This window comes from Pleurodeles waltl, chromosome 11, assembly GCF_031143425.1.
Source record: "Pleurodeles waltl isolate 20211129_DDA chromosome 11, aPleWal1.hap1.20221129, whole genome shotgun sequence".
Taxonomy (NCBI): domain Eukaryota; kingdom Metazoa; phylum Chordata; class Amphibia; order Caudata; family Salamandridae; genus Pleurodeles; species Pleurodeles waltl.
Genome location: NC_090450.1, coordinates 434,747,399 through 434,764,578, shown reverse-complemented (window position 1 = coordinate 434,764,578; position 17,180 = coordinate 434,747,399).

The following is a 17,180-nucleotide window of genomic DNA, read 5'->3' as shown; positions in this document are numbered from 1 at the left end:
CATTTCATGCGGTTGGCTATTAGGTGTATCATTCTACCTCCCAGGGAGTTTCCTGTTGGAATGTATGAGGTATTATTTTACTTCCAAAAAGTGAAGTTAATTATCACAGTGTTTTCACACTCAATTTTTGTATCTGATGTATACATTTAATACAGAAAGCAATCATGTCTTGATCGTTAATTTTTCCTTTCTTTGTCTGGCTTAAATGTGAAAGATTGCGTTTGTGCCTGCAGCAGAAGTAAGCAGCATATGTGAATGCCCACGCTTACACGAGTTGGAGCATGAAAGCTATATCTTTTTTTTAAATCTCTTTATTGAGTTTTGCCTAAAGGTAAACAAAATAGCACCACCCCACAACTTCGAAGGCACGCGGTTGCAGTATACATTCAGAATTACATTTAACCACCTACAGTGGTGTAGGACTGGATAATGACATGACAAATAAGACTCTTTCCAGTCATTAGTTACAGCGTGCCATGGCGATCCCCCAGTCGATCCACAGTTGGGGCCTCAACTGCCCGTCTGTGTGGCAGGCTTCCACTAGTTGCCCCTATTCATCTCGTTCTCTCACCTTTCTCCATGAGCCCCACATTTTCTCACATTTGCGTAGACAGCCCAGCACCTGATATACCAGTTTCTCCACCCTAGTGCACCAGTCGAGACCTTCCTCCCATTCTCTCATAGTGGGCAAAGTTGGTGTACCCCAGTGTTTTAGGATATCCGTGGCAGCCACCACCAGGGACAGATTGCAGAGCAGCAAGTTATAGCAGTCCGAGGTTTGGTCCCCCCAGATCCCCAGGGACACCAGCTGGGGCTTGAGGTTCACCTTGTTACCTGTGGTTTTCAAAATCTTCTCGTTCACCCTTCCGCAGTATGGCCTCAACGTCGGGCCCTCTCAGAGTATGTGGATCAAAGTGCCCCTCCTGTGACAGCCCCAGGAGCATCGGTCGTCAGGAGTCCCACCCATATTAAACAATCTGGTTCTGGTGTTATAAGCCCTTTGCAGAATTTTCAGTTGTATCAGGCATAAACTTGCCTGTATCGCAACTTCTATGGGATATGCACATGCCTGGCTCCAAACATCATCCTCCAGGGTACCCAGATCTCACTCCCACCTTTCCCTCAAGTGGTATAGGGGAGGAAGACTGTTATTCAGCAGCGTAGAGTAGATTTGGGACATGGCGTGTTCTGTCAGGCAGGAAACCAAGACCCTACACTCCAAGGGGAATTCCTCCTCTACCTTGGCCTCTAGTGCTTCACATTTGCTGAGCAAAAACTACCTCTGTTGGTATCTCAAAAATTGGCTACCGGATAATTCGTATTCAGATTGCAGTTCATCAAACGGGATTACTGTGCTGTCCCGCCAGACATCCCCCAATTGGGAGATCCTCAGCAGGTCCCATTTTTGCTTACCTTCCATGTTCCTTAGACCCTGGAGGAGATCTGAGTCCCAGAACTGAGTCCGCAATGTCACCCTGCCCTGCCACCCCAGCATACTCATCGCCCTTCTCCAAATGTGGACCACCATCCACGTCAGGATGGGGAGAGGGGGTAGCGCACTCCCTCCATAAAGTCTTCAGAGATATCCCTCTGGGGCCATAGTGGTGCAATCTGCCCGTAGGGAAGGTTCCTGTTGGGACGAGAAGACCCAGTTGTTGACCGTCAACAACTGTTAAGCTTAGTAGTAGAGCCACATATTCGGGAGGGCAATGCCTCATCTGTTTGGCATCTAGTCAGTGTTTAGAGGGCTATTCTGGGTATTCCGCCATCCCAGCACAACACTCTCATAGTTTTATCTACCCTGTGGTCTGCCAGATAAAGGAGAACGTCATCAGCATATAGGGAGATGACGTCCTCCCAGCCTGGGTCCCATCGAAGGTCCCTGATTTGTGTGTCTACCTTGATTCATGACACCAAGGTTTTGAGGGCCATTGCAAATAGTAGGGGGGAGAGCGGGCAGCCCTGAATGGTACCCAGGGTCAGTCCAAATCAATCCAATATTACCCTTTTCACTCTGACCCATGCCAACGGGTTTGTATATAGGAGGCTGATCTAGGACAGAAAATACGGGCCGAAGCCCATCTTCCGGAGGATGACCATCAAGTACAGCCATTCTAGGGAGTCGAAAGCCTTCTCTACATCTAAGGCCAAGATGACCCCAAGCTCCTGCACGTGCCCACTAATAGCCAAGCAGCCCATCAATCTCCTCAGATTATGCCTCCTAACTCTATATGACTGTTTTGCTGTACTTCAGACTAAGCGAAAACAAAATGAAAGGAATGCCAATAATTCAGCACTCTTAGTCTGAGTAATGGGTGTATTAAGGCACTTCCATAAGCTTTGTACAGGTAAAGGATAATGTGAACGTTTACGTCAAATGCAGCAACACAAGTGCACTTCTAAAAAAAATCACAGCAGTTAAAATAATAATGATTATAGAAACAAACAGGGAAAATACACTGCTTCAACCATGGATAACGTATTCAGGGCTGGCTTTAGCACTAGTGGCGCCCTGTGAGACAGTCTTTTATGGCGCCCTCCCACCCCATTACCACCTCCTTGAATTTACTCACTACCACCTGGCAAATGTGCCCCTCATCTCTCCATAGCCCCCCTTTTCTCATACATTCATTTGTTTTAAAGCACTGGTAATTGCTGGCTTCACTAATCCACTCTCTCTTTCACATAGCTTTATTCGGTTACTTTCAACCATAAAAGCAAACAACCAACAATTGAATAAAAAAAGAAAAAGAAGTTTAGTTAAAAAAAGGGATAAGAATAAAATAGAATAACATATGTTCAACCTTAAAACACATAAAATTGCATTCCATCAAGAATGCGCCTGACCCCCTAATATCTGTCATTTAAATTAAGCATAGGGTTTTATTTCAGTCTTAGGTGCATAGTTAAAATTTAGCAGCTAAAATAATTTGTTCCTCATCATCATTTTTTCCCCAGGGTACTAATACGAATATGCCAAGCAGCTACAATATACTTGCTAACAGCACAAGATAAAGAGAGGGAAGTATCCCTCATCATGATCCTCAAGGCAGCCATACAGTGTCTTATCCCCATATTTCTACACACAGGTCGTAACCACTTCCGTTGCGCAGTCATGTATGCAGGGCATATAAACATAAAATGTACAATAGATTCAGAAATGTGATTACAACTAGGACAGGGATCAGATCTTGTAATCAGACTCCGTGTACTACCATAAGATTTAAGAGGCAGGCAACCATATCTGAACTGAATGTATAACTCTTACTTAATGGATCAAGAATTGTATCCATAAATGGTTCCAGATACGGATACCATTTGAAGTCAAAAAATTGTGAGGTCAATCTGCCGTGTGTTGAGCACATCAGGTAGTTTTCCCTGACATATATCCAGTAAAAAGTTTTCAAATGGTTCTTCTGATCCTTCCTTATACTTTCTGGATGGCTCCAAAACTCACTAAGACCCAATCTATAAAACCATTTTGAGATGTGATTAAACCAAGGAATGGTAAGAACATTTGGTCTATCTAGAATGTCTTGAATAGACTCGTTATATGTGGATAGCTCAGGGGTGGTCCATACACGGACCCAGAAAAGCAATGGTCGTAGGGAAATTACATCTGAGATGCATGACAGGCCAAGGTCCCAGAACATTGGCAGCAGTGGGGTATTACGAGGACAAGACAAAGTTGACCTTACAAAGTTGTTTTCCCCCACTGCCAACTTGCCAGTGTTCGAGGACCCCCAGATTTCTGCCCCATAGACCGCAGCACTCTGTGCCTTAGCTCAGTAGATTTTAATGGTTGGAGTAATCACTCTCTCAGAGGTAGACTTGTGGAAGCGTAGAATAGCCCCAGATCTCTGGGCCAAAAGAGCTAAACTTTTATCGATTTGGGCCCCCCAATGCAGATTGTTGCTAATTCTCACCCCACAATAATCTATGGAGCTTACCATGCCTAGGAGGGTTCCATTATAGAAAATTGAATATCTCTTAGTGGGGCCACAGCCCAGGGTCATAAGTTTAGTTTTGCTCTGATTAAGTTCAAGTCCATAGTCATCACAAAACGAACTAAACTTATCCACAAGTACCTGGAGACCCATAGGAGTTCTGGAAATCAGGAGGGAATCGTCAGCAAATAGCAAAATTGGAATTTTGTGGTTATTCAAGGATGGAGCATCATTTTGGCAGTTGGTAACGACTTGCACCACCTCGTTAATAAACAATGTGAATAGAGTTGGGGCAAGAACACAGCCCTAGCGCACTCCTCTCCTAATATCTATTTTGTCGGTGAGTTCCCCCCGATTGCCCCATCTAACTTGTGCAAATGTTTTTTCATGTAACCTTTGAATTAAATGCACTAAGTTTCCTGGGATACCGATTTTGTTTAGTACTCCCCTTAGTTTCTCTCTTGGGACAAAGTCGAACGCAGATCTTAAATCTACAAAAGCAACATAGAGTTTTTGCTTAGATAGGGAGACATACTTCCAAAATAATAATGACAGCCTGAAGACTTGGTCCATGGTGTTAGTTTTAGGCCGAATGCCGGCCTGTAAGGGGGATAGAATTTGATTATCCTGAATCCAATCAGTAAGCCTATCCAAGACTTGCTTAGCAAACGTCTTCTGAAGGATCTCGATAAGGCTGATTGGTCGATAATTTGCAGGTGAACCTACATCACCCTTTTTGTGAATCAGAATTATTTCTGCACCACACCAAGAATCTGGAATAGGGCTACCAGCTGCTATGGCATTAGACAATAAGTTAATGTACCATGCCCATATCTTTGGTTCTGATTTAAATAGGTCCCCTGGAATTTTATCTGGACCAGGAGCTTTAGCTGGCCTCAGAGAATTAATTGCAGCTGTTGTTTCGGCTAAGGTAAAAACAATGCTCTCAGTTGAAGTCTTGGTGACAGCCCAACACTCATCATATCCAGGGGCCTCCAGAGCTTGCGTTGCAGGCAGAGCATAAATTCCAGAAAAATAGGACACCCATCTTTCGGGCTGAATATACATGCCAATATCATCATTACCCCTTTTCGAGCTAGAGGTCAACAGCCGCCAAAAGGAACTATCATCTTGATGTTTGATTGCTTCAAGCAGCTTCTGCCATATCTTATTATCCCAGTCTTTTTTTGCATGTTTCAGGGCATTGACATACCTACGTCGGGCCTCTTTAACCTCTTGGGTAGAGTTTTTTACAGCCTTGTTTAAATTAGATCTTGCTCGCACACAATCCTGATTGTACCAATCCCTATGAGGGATGTCAACAGGTCTCGGTTTAGAAGGGATTTCCCTATAGAAGATACCCTGTAGGGAATCCACCAATTTATTGTGGATAACCATAATAGGAATATCAGAGACTTCTTGTGCCTCGTAATCTACAAAAAGCTTTAAAAATGATGAATATATTTCCCTAGTCAAGTACGGGTTGGATTCGACCTTCGGCCAACAGACCCGAGAGCGTCTATGATTCAGGTAAGGGAGTGGGACATTAGTGATCGTTGTGTGCTGGACTCTTAAAAATGCATGGTTGGTCAGTACAAGGCACAAGGGATTATGATCACTATCCAGGCGGGGTAATATTTCCATGTCCAGTGAACTTGACCATAGCCTAATATCCACCAGAATATAATCAATAGTACTGAAGGAAAGCCCTCGCTTGAAAGTAATAGCTCGCTCAGGATCTGATTTAGTGCGGCCATTGCATTCTCTCAGGCCATATTTCATACATTCATTTGTTTTAAAGCACTGGTAATTGCTGGCTTCACTAATCCACTCAGCTGTCCACATAAAATATAGTTCTGTTCTATGCATCAGGTGGATTAACCCTCTGCGCTACTTTATGGTGAGTCAAAGCTGCTGCTAGACAAAACTCTCATCTCTCTTCCTAGCAGGAACATTAATCACTGAGGTATCTTGACATTTTAATTGTTTTCTGAAGGCTGGAAGCACAAGGAGCTTTTCCGCAGATGCTTTTAAATCGCAAGTTTCATAAGTTATTGCTAAACTCAGCCCCCCCCCCAATCCAGGTCAGCTCCCACTGCAGCAACACAAGTGTACTTGAAAAGGATTATGGCGGTCATTCTGACCGCGGCGGGCGGCGGTCGCCGCCCGCCATGCGGTTACAGCCGAATGACCGCACCGCGGTCAAAAGACCGCCGCGGTCATTCCAACTTTCCCGCTGGGCCGGCGGGCGACCGCCAAAAGGCCGTCCGCCGGCCCAGCGGGAAAGCCCCTGCAACGAGGAAGCCGGCTCCGAATGGAGCCGGCGGAGTTGCAGGGGTGCGACGGGTGCAGTGGAACCCGTCGCGATTTTCACTGTCTGCAAAGCAGACAGTGAAAATCTTTGTGGGGCCCTGTTAGGGGCCCCCTGCACTGCCCATGCCAGTGGCATGGGCAGTGCAGGGGCCCCCAGGGGCCCCACGGCACCCGTTCCCCGCCAGAAACAGGCTGGCGGTAAGGGGGTCGGAATCCCCATGGCGGTGCTGCAAGCAGCGCCGCCATGGCGGATTCCCTGGGCCAGGGGAAAACCGTCGGGAAACCGCCGGTTCCCCTTTTCTGACCGCAGCTTTACCGCCGCGGTCAGAATAGCCCAGGAAGCACCGCCAGCCTGTTGGCGGTGCTTCCGCCGCCCTCCGCCATGGCGGTCATGGACCGCCAGGGTCAGAATGACCCCCTATGTGAACATTTATGTCAAATGCTGCAACACAAGTGCACTTGTGTTGCTGCATTTGACATAATCGCTCACATTATCCTTTTCCTGTACGGACCTTTTGGAAGGGCCTTAATAAATCTATTACTCAGACTAAGAGTGCTGAATTCTTGGCATGCCTTTCATGTTGTCTTCTCTCAGTCTGAAGTACAGCAAAACAATGGCATAAAGCTGGACTGGTCTGGAGCAACAAGGGAGTTGATCACTTGTATTAGAAGATTTGTGAGAATCTTGGCCAAAGTTTAGTCTCTGTATTGATCAAGGAGATTGGACTGTATGTGGCACAGTCGCCAACTGCCTTTCCCTCTTTATGAATCAGAAACCCAGCTCTATAGGCTTTGGCAATGCTTGTTTCTGGCTCAACCACAGCCCATAGACTCACCGCAGTGTTAGGTGGGAGTTAGGAAAGATGGGTGCCATGGTGTAAAGTCTCTGCCCTCCCTACAAAGATAGCGCGTGAATGCACTTAGCCTTTTGCTGGCATATGGGTGTATTGTGGAATTCCTAAATACTTTAACAACAGTGAAACTACCCACAGGCACTGGGACTTTTGGGAAGGACAATCATCTTGTCACAGATTACCAAAAGTGTGGCAGGGAGAGAGATTTCAATTATTTTCTCATCTGTCTGGAGGTGGAGAGTGAAAGGTGATGATGCTTTGAAAACCAGTTGATGAATATGAACTTTATATTTCTCCTGCTAAACATTATTTACATTAATTTTATATAATTAAAAGGGGCTATCATTCACACAGGGAACAACTCAAGGGAACATATATATGCACAGTTCAGAGAGAATTGTACAAATGAGCTTTACATTTATGACCATTTACCAAATATTTCTATCATGCCTTTCAATTACAGCAATTCAGTAACTGAATTTACCACTAAAAAAAGCTTAGTGGTAGTGGTGTAAGAAAAATGTGTTAAGATGTGCAGTGTTTCACAGGTCGTTACACACATTTGATCTCTTTCTTTTCTACAGCGATTCTAAATCTAATAGCAGTGCACCGAGGCATTACCCCTAGATTCAGCACCCCACTTTCAGTTACAGTCTAATTTGCCACGAGGCACTGATCACCTGATCCCAGTAACTCTAATATCAGAGTATTTACCTTTGATCTCACAACAAGTGATGGAGTATCCTTAGTGGTATACAGCTTTAGTGGGCAAATTGTGCAAAGTGTAAATTGCCCTGTTGTGTCAAATTGAAGCAGCTACTGAAGATCGAGCTATTAAATCTAGTATGATCAGATGAATTCTGTCTACAGATTACTTGGACTTCATAGTTCCTTAGCCTTGACTCTACAGAGCCATATAACCTTTAAAAAAAACAGTGATAGTTGCTCAATGGAAGGAGAAACAAAGACCTTATGCGAGGCAGATCATGATACAGTAGCGAACTAGAAAGCCTAACCACTCAACCTCGCAGCCAAAAGATACAGAAGGCTGTAAGACTGTTTCAAGAGGATGGGCAGATACGAAAATCACGATGGGTATCCATGCAAGACTTACTGACAACTGTCAGGGGAGAGTTGCTCAGGACATACAGGTCCAACAAGATGCCACTACAAGCATGCGGGTGCCTTCTCAATGGATTCAGGGTAAGAACTTTGTAGGAAAGATGGAAGAAGACACAGAAGAGGAAAATCAGCCATGTGAATTGACCCCTGACCACACTCATCGCCCCATGCAGCAGGAATCCAGAGAAAATGAGGGAGACAGAGATCATTCCTCATGTTAGCGAACAGATCAACTGCAGGAGTCCTGAAGTTTCTGCACTCACCATCAAAAAATATCTTGGAGAGACAGCACTGGTGAGAGGAGAGTAATACCCTACTCAGCAATGGGCCAGGGTGTTATCTTTTCTCTGATGTTCAAAGAGACAACAGTCAGAAGCTTCATCTCAGTCAAAATGTCAGTCCAGAAAGACTGAGCAGCTTGAATCAGATTCCCTCACCTGTTCAACTAGGCCTTTGTGACCGTGACCATATAATCTTTCCCAATAACCACAGCATGGTCTTTCAGAGCATTGATATGTCTTGAGAGTCAGAAAAACTGTGGACAGATCCTTTCAATGAAGTTGTGACCTTTCTTTGAGAAGTTCCCAAGACTCCTGTGCAAAGAGACAACCCAGTTTAACCCATTATCACCAGCAATTACAATAAGTCTTAATAGTGAGGATTTGGTTCAGGGACTAGACATGGAAAGAATCACTGAAAAAAGATCCTAGAAAGCAATCAAAAATAATTGCCAAAATATTGTTTTTTTTATATTGACTACAAAAACACTGAATCCAGAATATTGATTACCACCATATAATCGATGAAAGAATACTTCTGTAAAGATGTACCAATAGAGCGTATAGATATGCTATTTTTAACTCTCTATATATGTACTTTGGTGATATGCTTTCTCGGCGGGAATTTGGCAATATTGTCAAAGTACATACATGTGGAGTTAGAAATAGTAGCTCTCTAATGTAATCAGTTAGACCTCTTCAAAGATATATGGAGGCACTGGGCCAAAAGCAGACCTTGTAAAACAGGCCCTTCTGCATCACAAGTAGGCAGGTACCCTCCTTGCATCCTAGTGCAAGTATAAATAAGCCTGTGAATGGTTGTCTTAAATTGGACTTGTGCCTGAGCGCCTGGAGGAATAAAACCCAGGGAAACACAAGACCACAATGTTGTCAAGAGAAACTACAAGAGCAGAGGTCAGCTGTACCTCTAAACCTGTAGCCATGCAGCCATGGATCTAGGATGTAGAACAGCACCCCTGTATCCATCAGGACCTCCCCAACACTGCTCCAACTTAGGAAAGAGTTGAAGACTCATCTCTTTAAAGAATACTACGCCACTATGCCTTAACCATCTACAACCCAACCTCCTCTCCGATTACTTTTTGACTTTCTGCTGGTCTTTGACCATGTAAAGCGTTCCGCTGCCTTTTGGCTGGGCTTCTACTATAGAAATACCACATACACACATGCAAACTTACATACACACATAAAATGGAGCACTGTAAGAGCAAGGGAAATGGAGTGCATGAGATGGAGAGAGAGAGACCGAGAAAGAGTGTGCGGGTGAGAGAGACAAGAACAGAGAACCCAGATCAAACTCTGAGAAAAGAGCGGTGTCAGTGAGTGTTAAAACAAAGAAAAAGCACTATAACAATAAACACAATATATTATTGTATTCATTGCATTCACTGTAGGCTAGAGAAGATATGCAGCACATATGTGATAGTAACATAAGGCACACAATCTCAATTCTTCTCTTAACTTGAGGCGATAAATTGTTTAAAGCAGGCAGAGTATTCACCTCAACAGGAGAGACAGTTCAAAACTTTACAGTTTAATCAGTTTTCCTATATGCCAATTGTTAGGCCTGACAGCCTTAGGATGGTCACCCCTAACCTTTTTCCTGCCTCCTTCCACTTTTTGGACACTGTTTTTGCTGGTTTTACGACTCTCCACACTTTAGCACTGCTAACCAGTGCTAAAGTGCATATGCTCTGTTCCTTAAAACATGGTGACATTGGCTCTTACCCAATTGGCTTATTCAATTCACTTATAAGTCGCTAGTAAAGTGTACTACATGTACCGAGGGCCTGTAGATTAAATGCTACTGGTGGGCCTGCAGCACTGGCTGTACCACCCACATAAGTAGCCCCTTAACCATGTCTCAGGCCTGCCATTTCAAGGCCTGTGCCAAGCCTTAAACTCCCCTTTTCCTACATACGTCACCCCTAAGGTAGGCCTTAGGTAACCCATAGGGCAGGGTGCTATGTAGGTAAAAGGCAGGACATGTACCTGTGTAGTTTATATGTCCTGGTAGTGTAAAACTCCTAAATTGTTTTACACTGCTGTGATGCCTGCTCCTTTCATAGGCTAACAGTAGGGCTACCCTCATATACTGTTTGAGTGGTAGATTCTGATCTGAAGGGAGTAACAAGGTCATATTTAGTATGGCCAGAATGGTAATACAAAATCCTGCTGACTGGTGAAGTTGGATTTAATATTACTATTTTAGAAATGCCACTTTTAGAAAGTGAGCATTTCTCTGCACTTAAATCCTTCTGTGCCTTACAATCCACGTCTGGCTGGGTTAGTTCACAGCTCCCTTGTGCATTTCACTCAGACAACCGCAAACACAGGATGCCCAGTCACACCTGCACACATCTGCATACTGAATGGGTCTTCCTGGTGTGGGAGGGTTGAGGGCCTGACACTTACATGTCAAAGGACAGTGGCCTGCCCTCACACAATGGACTGCCAAACCCCCTACTGGGACCCTGGCAGACAGGATGGAACTGAAAGGGGACCTTGTGCACTTCAAAGCCACTCTTTTAAGTCTCCCCCACTTCAAAGGCACATTTGGGTATTTAAACAGTGCTTCTGACCCTACCAACTCAGACACTTCTGGACAAGATACCACTGGGGAAGAAACTCTAAACCAGAACCTGCAATCTGCAAAGCAAAACTGTCTGGCTGGCCAAAGGACTCACCTGATTGCTTTGCTGAAAAGGACTGCTGCTTTGCTATTGCCCTGCTGCCTTGCTGCCCTCTGGCTCTGCTGAGAAGTGCTCTTAAAGGTCTTGGATTGAGCTTGCCTTCTGTTTCCTGAAGTCTCAGGGCTAAAACGACTTAATCTCTGCAAAGAACTCCTGTGTGGCAAAATTTTGATGCACAGCCTGCCAGAAACGACGCACAGGCTCCATCACAGTGAGAAAATCACCGCACACTGAACCGGAATGACGTAGCCCGGCTCCCCGAGTGGAGATCGACAGAGCGCCAGCGTTGAGACCGGAACTTCAATGCACTGCCCACTGGATTGACGCATACCCGAGCTGGAATGACGCAGCCTGACTTCCTGCAAGAAGAATCAATGCAGCGCCTGCCGTGTGACAGAAACTTCCCCGCATTGCTCACCGGATCGACGCAGTTCCTGTGACTTTGTCCTCCACGCCCAGGATTTCTCTGCATCACCCCTGGGGCGTCCAAATACCCCGCAACCCAAAGAGGATCCAAGTATGCACGGCGGAAATCGACGCAAGGCCCTGGCTGTGTGAAAAATATCGACGCATTGTCTATGTGCGTCCGGAGAAACCGTTGCACACTTCGCCGTTTTCCACAAATGTCCTCCTCTGCGGTCCCTTGTGGATAATTTAGACGCAAAACAAGGTAATTTGTGCTTGCAAGAGACACTTACTGCTTTTAAGAACTTAAGACTCTTTTTAACATTCTGTAAAGTGATATTTCAACGTGTACTTATCAAATCTTGATCGTTTTGACCTTATTTTATCCAGATAAAAATTATATATTTTTCTAAACCTGTGTGGTGTATTTTTGTGATGTTTATACTGTGTTATTGCATGATTTATTGCACAAATACTTTACACATTGCCTTCTAAGTTAAGTCTGACTGCTCAGTGCCAAGCTACCAGAGGGTGGGCACAGGATAATTTGGATTGTGCTTGACTTACCCTGACTAGAGAGAGGGTCCTTGCTTGGACAGGGGGTAACCTGACTGCCAATTAAATACCCCATTTCTAACGTTGGTGATCAGTGGTGAGGATAGGACTTGTATTTGTGCAGTGACATACAACAGCTACGTGTACCCACAGTTGAAGGTCAACTTGATTTTTTATCTTTTTCTGCAATTTTGTTTTTTGCCTGACATTTTAACTTAATCCTCATTCAACATGTCTCTGGCTGGGTCTCAAGCAGGAGCTGGAGAGTTTGACCCAGTCAAGCTAGAGACATACAATGTCAACAAACTGAAAGGATGCTGCAACGGAATGGGTGTACCTACCCGGGGTGCCTCCAAGAAGGAGGAGTACCAAAAGTCGCTGAGGGCCTGGGCAGAAGCCCATTCACAAGAGGATGGTGAGGTGGAGGAGCCAGAGAGTGGCCACTCAGAGGATTTGCCACCAGCAGAGGGGGATGTTACCCCTGGAATTGTGCCTCATGGTAAACCAGGGAGCAGTGTCTCTAGCCATGGCCTGACCGCAGAGGAAAGGAGGGAGGAGAGAGAATTTCAATTGCAAATGGCAAAGTTAAACATGAAGGCAGAGGAAAGGAGAGCTCAGAGAGAGCTGAGGCTGCAGCTGAGAGATCTTTGGCTGAAAGAAGATTCTTCTGGCTCATGAACTGAGTCTCAAAGAACTGGATTTCAAGGTGAGGAAGTCTGAGTCCAGCAGTGATGGTGGCAGCATACATGCATGACCTGCTGGGAGGAGGAAGGTTCATGTACCCAAAAATGTGGTTCCTAGTTATGTGGTGGGAGATGACATTGATAAGTGGTTGGCTGCTTATGAAGTTGCACTTGGGGCTCATGGGGTTTCTAAGGAGCAATGGGGGACGGCCTTGTGGTGGTATGTAACAGCTGTGGGAGGGACACACTTCTTACACTGGATCCAAGAGATCAAAACATATATGCACCCTTGAAAACAGCTTTACTTGCCAAGTTTGGGCTGACCCCTGAGAAATACCATCAGAGGTTCAGGGACAGCACCAAACTCCACACAAACTTGGGTAGACATTTTCTGATTATTCCAGTAAGGCACTGAATGAGTGGGTGTGGGGCAGCAAAGTAAATGATTGCACAGGGTTGTATAATCTGGTCCTAAGGGTGCATATGCTCAGTGTTTGCTTTATAGAGTTGCGCTAGCACCTAGTTGACAGTAAGCTGACTGATCCTAGAAAGCTTGCTGAAGAGACGGACCTCTGGGCTAGCACCAGAGTGTCCAAAATGGTATCTGGGGGGGACACCCACAATGGTGGTCAGGGTTTCCACCAGAAGAAGAGGGGGGAGAAAAACTTAAGAATAAGGAGTTCTAAAAGGCCCCCAAAACAATTACCAGGGGGTTGGTAGTAACCAGTCCCAGCCTGAGTCTGAGACAAGGCCAGGATTCTTTGACAAGAAGAAAGGGAAGTGTATCCCCAAATGTTTAGAGTGCTTCAAGCATGGGCACTCTAAGGGTGACTCCTAGTGTCCCAAGAGGGCACAGCCCCCCACTGGAGGGCAGACACCTGGGTTGGCTAGTGTAGCGCTCCGGGGGGAGACAGTCCAAGTTAGCTATGGGGAGCAGATAGATGTGTCCCTAGTTTCCCTGGGAGATAAGGAAATGGTGCCAAAAGCCCACATGCCTGCCAACACTTCCATGTATAGGCAGTGTGTCACCATTAATGGGCAAAGGGTAGAGGCTTTGCGTGACACAGGAGCCAGTATGGCTACTGTCAGGGGTCAGCTGGTGTTAGCAGAGCAGGTCATCCCTAATACATTCCATCAGGCCATAGTCACTGACAATCGCGAGAGCCACCTACCAGTATCTCTGGTTCCCTTTGAGGGAGGGGGGTCTCTGGTACTCTAAAAGTAGCTGTGAGTCCTGCCATGCCTGCTGATTGTCTGTTAGGCAATGATCTTGAGAACACTGCCTGGAAGGAGGTAGAGCTCAGATCCCCCCTGGAGATGTTAGGTTTACCTGAATGGGGCTGCATGACCACACAGTCCATGGCTGCCCAGGAAGGGAGTCAAGGGCGTCTAGAGCCTGGAACAATGGCCCAGACAGCTGCACAGAGGAAGGGCAAGGGGGGTGGGAAACCGTCCCCGGATATTCCCGCTGTGGTTGACGTGGTCCCAGAAGACTAGGCCCCTGAGCTAACTGGGGAAGATATTGCCACCCTGGATAACCTACCTGAGCTTGCTGGCTTGCAAGTCGAGGGTGGCCAACCAGGGAGGAATTCTGCAAGGTGCAGAAGGAGTGTCCTACTCTTGAGAGTCTGAGGCAACAGGCCTCAGCCCAAGCAGCAGAGGCATCAGAGTCTGAACTGTCCCCTCCAGTCTCTGCCGTGGTGCTTCCTTCGCCCTCCGTCCAGCGGGTGCCCTCACCGTCGGAGGACTCTGCGTCCTGGGTCCTGTGGGTTGCAGCTTCCTCTGTTGCTGGTGCCTCTGCTCCTCCGCCAGATGATGCTAATGCACATAAGGACAGGGTGACAAAACAAAAAGGGGGGGGAGAGACAAAGGATACACCTGGTCAATGGCTGCACCAACACCACTGTTGGCGTACACACCACTCTCACACACAGGGAACAGCCCTAAGCACTATGCATTGCACTGCAGGTTATTTTGCTTGCCACCAAGGCATAGGGAGGGGCACACACCGCCAACTGCAGCAAACCTGGGACCCACGCAGCCCTGACCAGTTGTGAATGCCTAAGAGCTAGGTAGCCTGATTATCCCTTCAGGACCCTTGCCAACAGGGGACCTACTCTGCTATGTCAGGCCTGGGCTAGGGGCAACCACTGTCACACATCACCTACCTGGATACCACCCTACCATGCGTAAGTTATAATGATGGGCACTGTACACACCCCCTTGTGGTTGCTGTGATGCCCTCAAGCGCCCATCCAGCTCAGGACACGCCGCCGCCAGTATGTGGGCCATCAGGGGGGTCAGGGTTCGATGGGCACCCCTTCCTCATTGGGATGCCATCCCCAGCTGGGCCTCCGCTGTCTTCCGTGCCCAGTGTCTCAGGTCCTTCCACCGTTTCGAACAGTATGTGCTCCGCCTACCATAGACCCCCAGGGTCTGCAAGTCCTTGGCAATAGCACGCCATATACCCTTCTTTTGATGGGTGCTGACCTGCAGAGGTAATACACACAGGAAAATAGTATGTCAGACAGTCCTGCTTGTTACACTTATGGCCCACCATATCCCTTGATATCACCATTTGCACACACATGGCCCAGCATACAACCAATACGCCGCCCAGAGGACATCCACCCAACCCCCTTACACGAGGCCTTCACACATACCACTCCATGCATTCATGCCTCATGCATCGTGCTCACAGTGTACTCACCTGTTGGTCTGAGGCCCATACAGCAGTGCGTACTGGGGTAGGACCCCATCCACCAGTCGCTCCAACTCCGCTGAGGTGAAGGCAGTGGCCCTTTCCCCAGTCACACGGGCCATGATATGTTCCAGACACAGGTCACAGCAGCACATGCAGTGTAGGTCCTCTCCTGTTGAAGGTCAGGTACCATATGAGGAATCAGATAGAAAATGGCGGTTAGGTCCACGGCGGTGCATACGTCACCGCCGGCGTAGGTCACCATTAGCCGCTGCACCCCATTGGGCCCAATGTTAACAAATGAGGAGTGCACGGCGGTTACCGACCACCTCCCTTAACGGCACACAATGTCAGCGGAATTACCGCACTTCCACCTGTCCCTCCACACAGGACAGTCGGATGTAATTTCAGGGGGGGGGCAGGCCCTGGATAATAACTGCGTCACAGTTAAAATTTGGACTCACAGGACAAATCACACTTACCCAATACAAATTGACATCATGTATTGTACTGTTGTGGCTCCAATGTTCAGTTTGTGACCGGCTCCTCACTACTTTGTCCCTTAGATTGCTACCACTGTGGATGAATAGGAGATGGAGACATACCCCGTGTACAGACCCCTGGTGAACTTGGCAACACTGGAGGACAGGCACATCATCTTCACCTATAGACATGGCAGGGCCACAGTCACGGAGCTGTGTGCCCAATTGGAGCCTGACCGGATATCTGCTAGCCGTCACCCCACTGGGATCCCCCTCTTGTGCAAGTTCTATCAGTGCTCCATTTCCTGGCAACTGGATCTTTCCAAGTGACAGTGGGCTTGGCAGCAGTAATATCACAGTCAATGTTCTCAATAGTGCTGACCAGAGTGTTGTCTGCCCTGATTAAACATATGTGCAGCTACATTGTTTTTCCCAATGTGGCGGATTTGGCCACAGTGAAGGCTGACTTCAATGCAATGGGGCATACCCCCAACATAACTGGGGTGATTGATGAAACTCATATTCCATTTGTGCCCCTCGTCACAATGAACATGTGCACCGAAATCGTAGGAGATTTCACTCCATGAATGTACAGATGGTGTGCTTGGCGGACCAGTACATCTCCCATGTCAATGCTAAGTATTCTGGGTTGGTGCATGATGGCTTTATCCTGAGGAATAGCAGCATCCCAAATGTGATGGCCCAACTACAGAGGCACAGGGTGTGGCTAATAGGTGAGCCCTGGTTCCCACCCAGTAGGTGTTGGTGTATGGGTATGGTGTGGGCCATATGGGATAGTGTGTGGCTAAATGTTGTCCCTCGATATTTGTAGGTGACTCTGGTTACCCCAAACTATCATGGCTACTGACCCCTGTGAGGAATGCCAGGACAAGGGCAGAAGAACGTTACAATGAGGCACATGGGCGAACAAGAAGGATAATCGAAAGAACCTTTGGCTTCCTGAAGGCGAGGTTCCGGTGCCTCCATCTAACAGGTGGATTCCTGTGCTACTCACCCAAGTAGGTCTGCCAAATAATCGTGGTATGCTGCATGTTGCATAACTCTGCCTTGAGACGCCATGTGCCTTTTCTGCAGGAGGAGGAGACTGAGATGGCTGTGTGGCAGC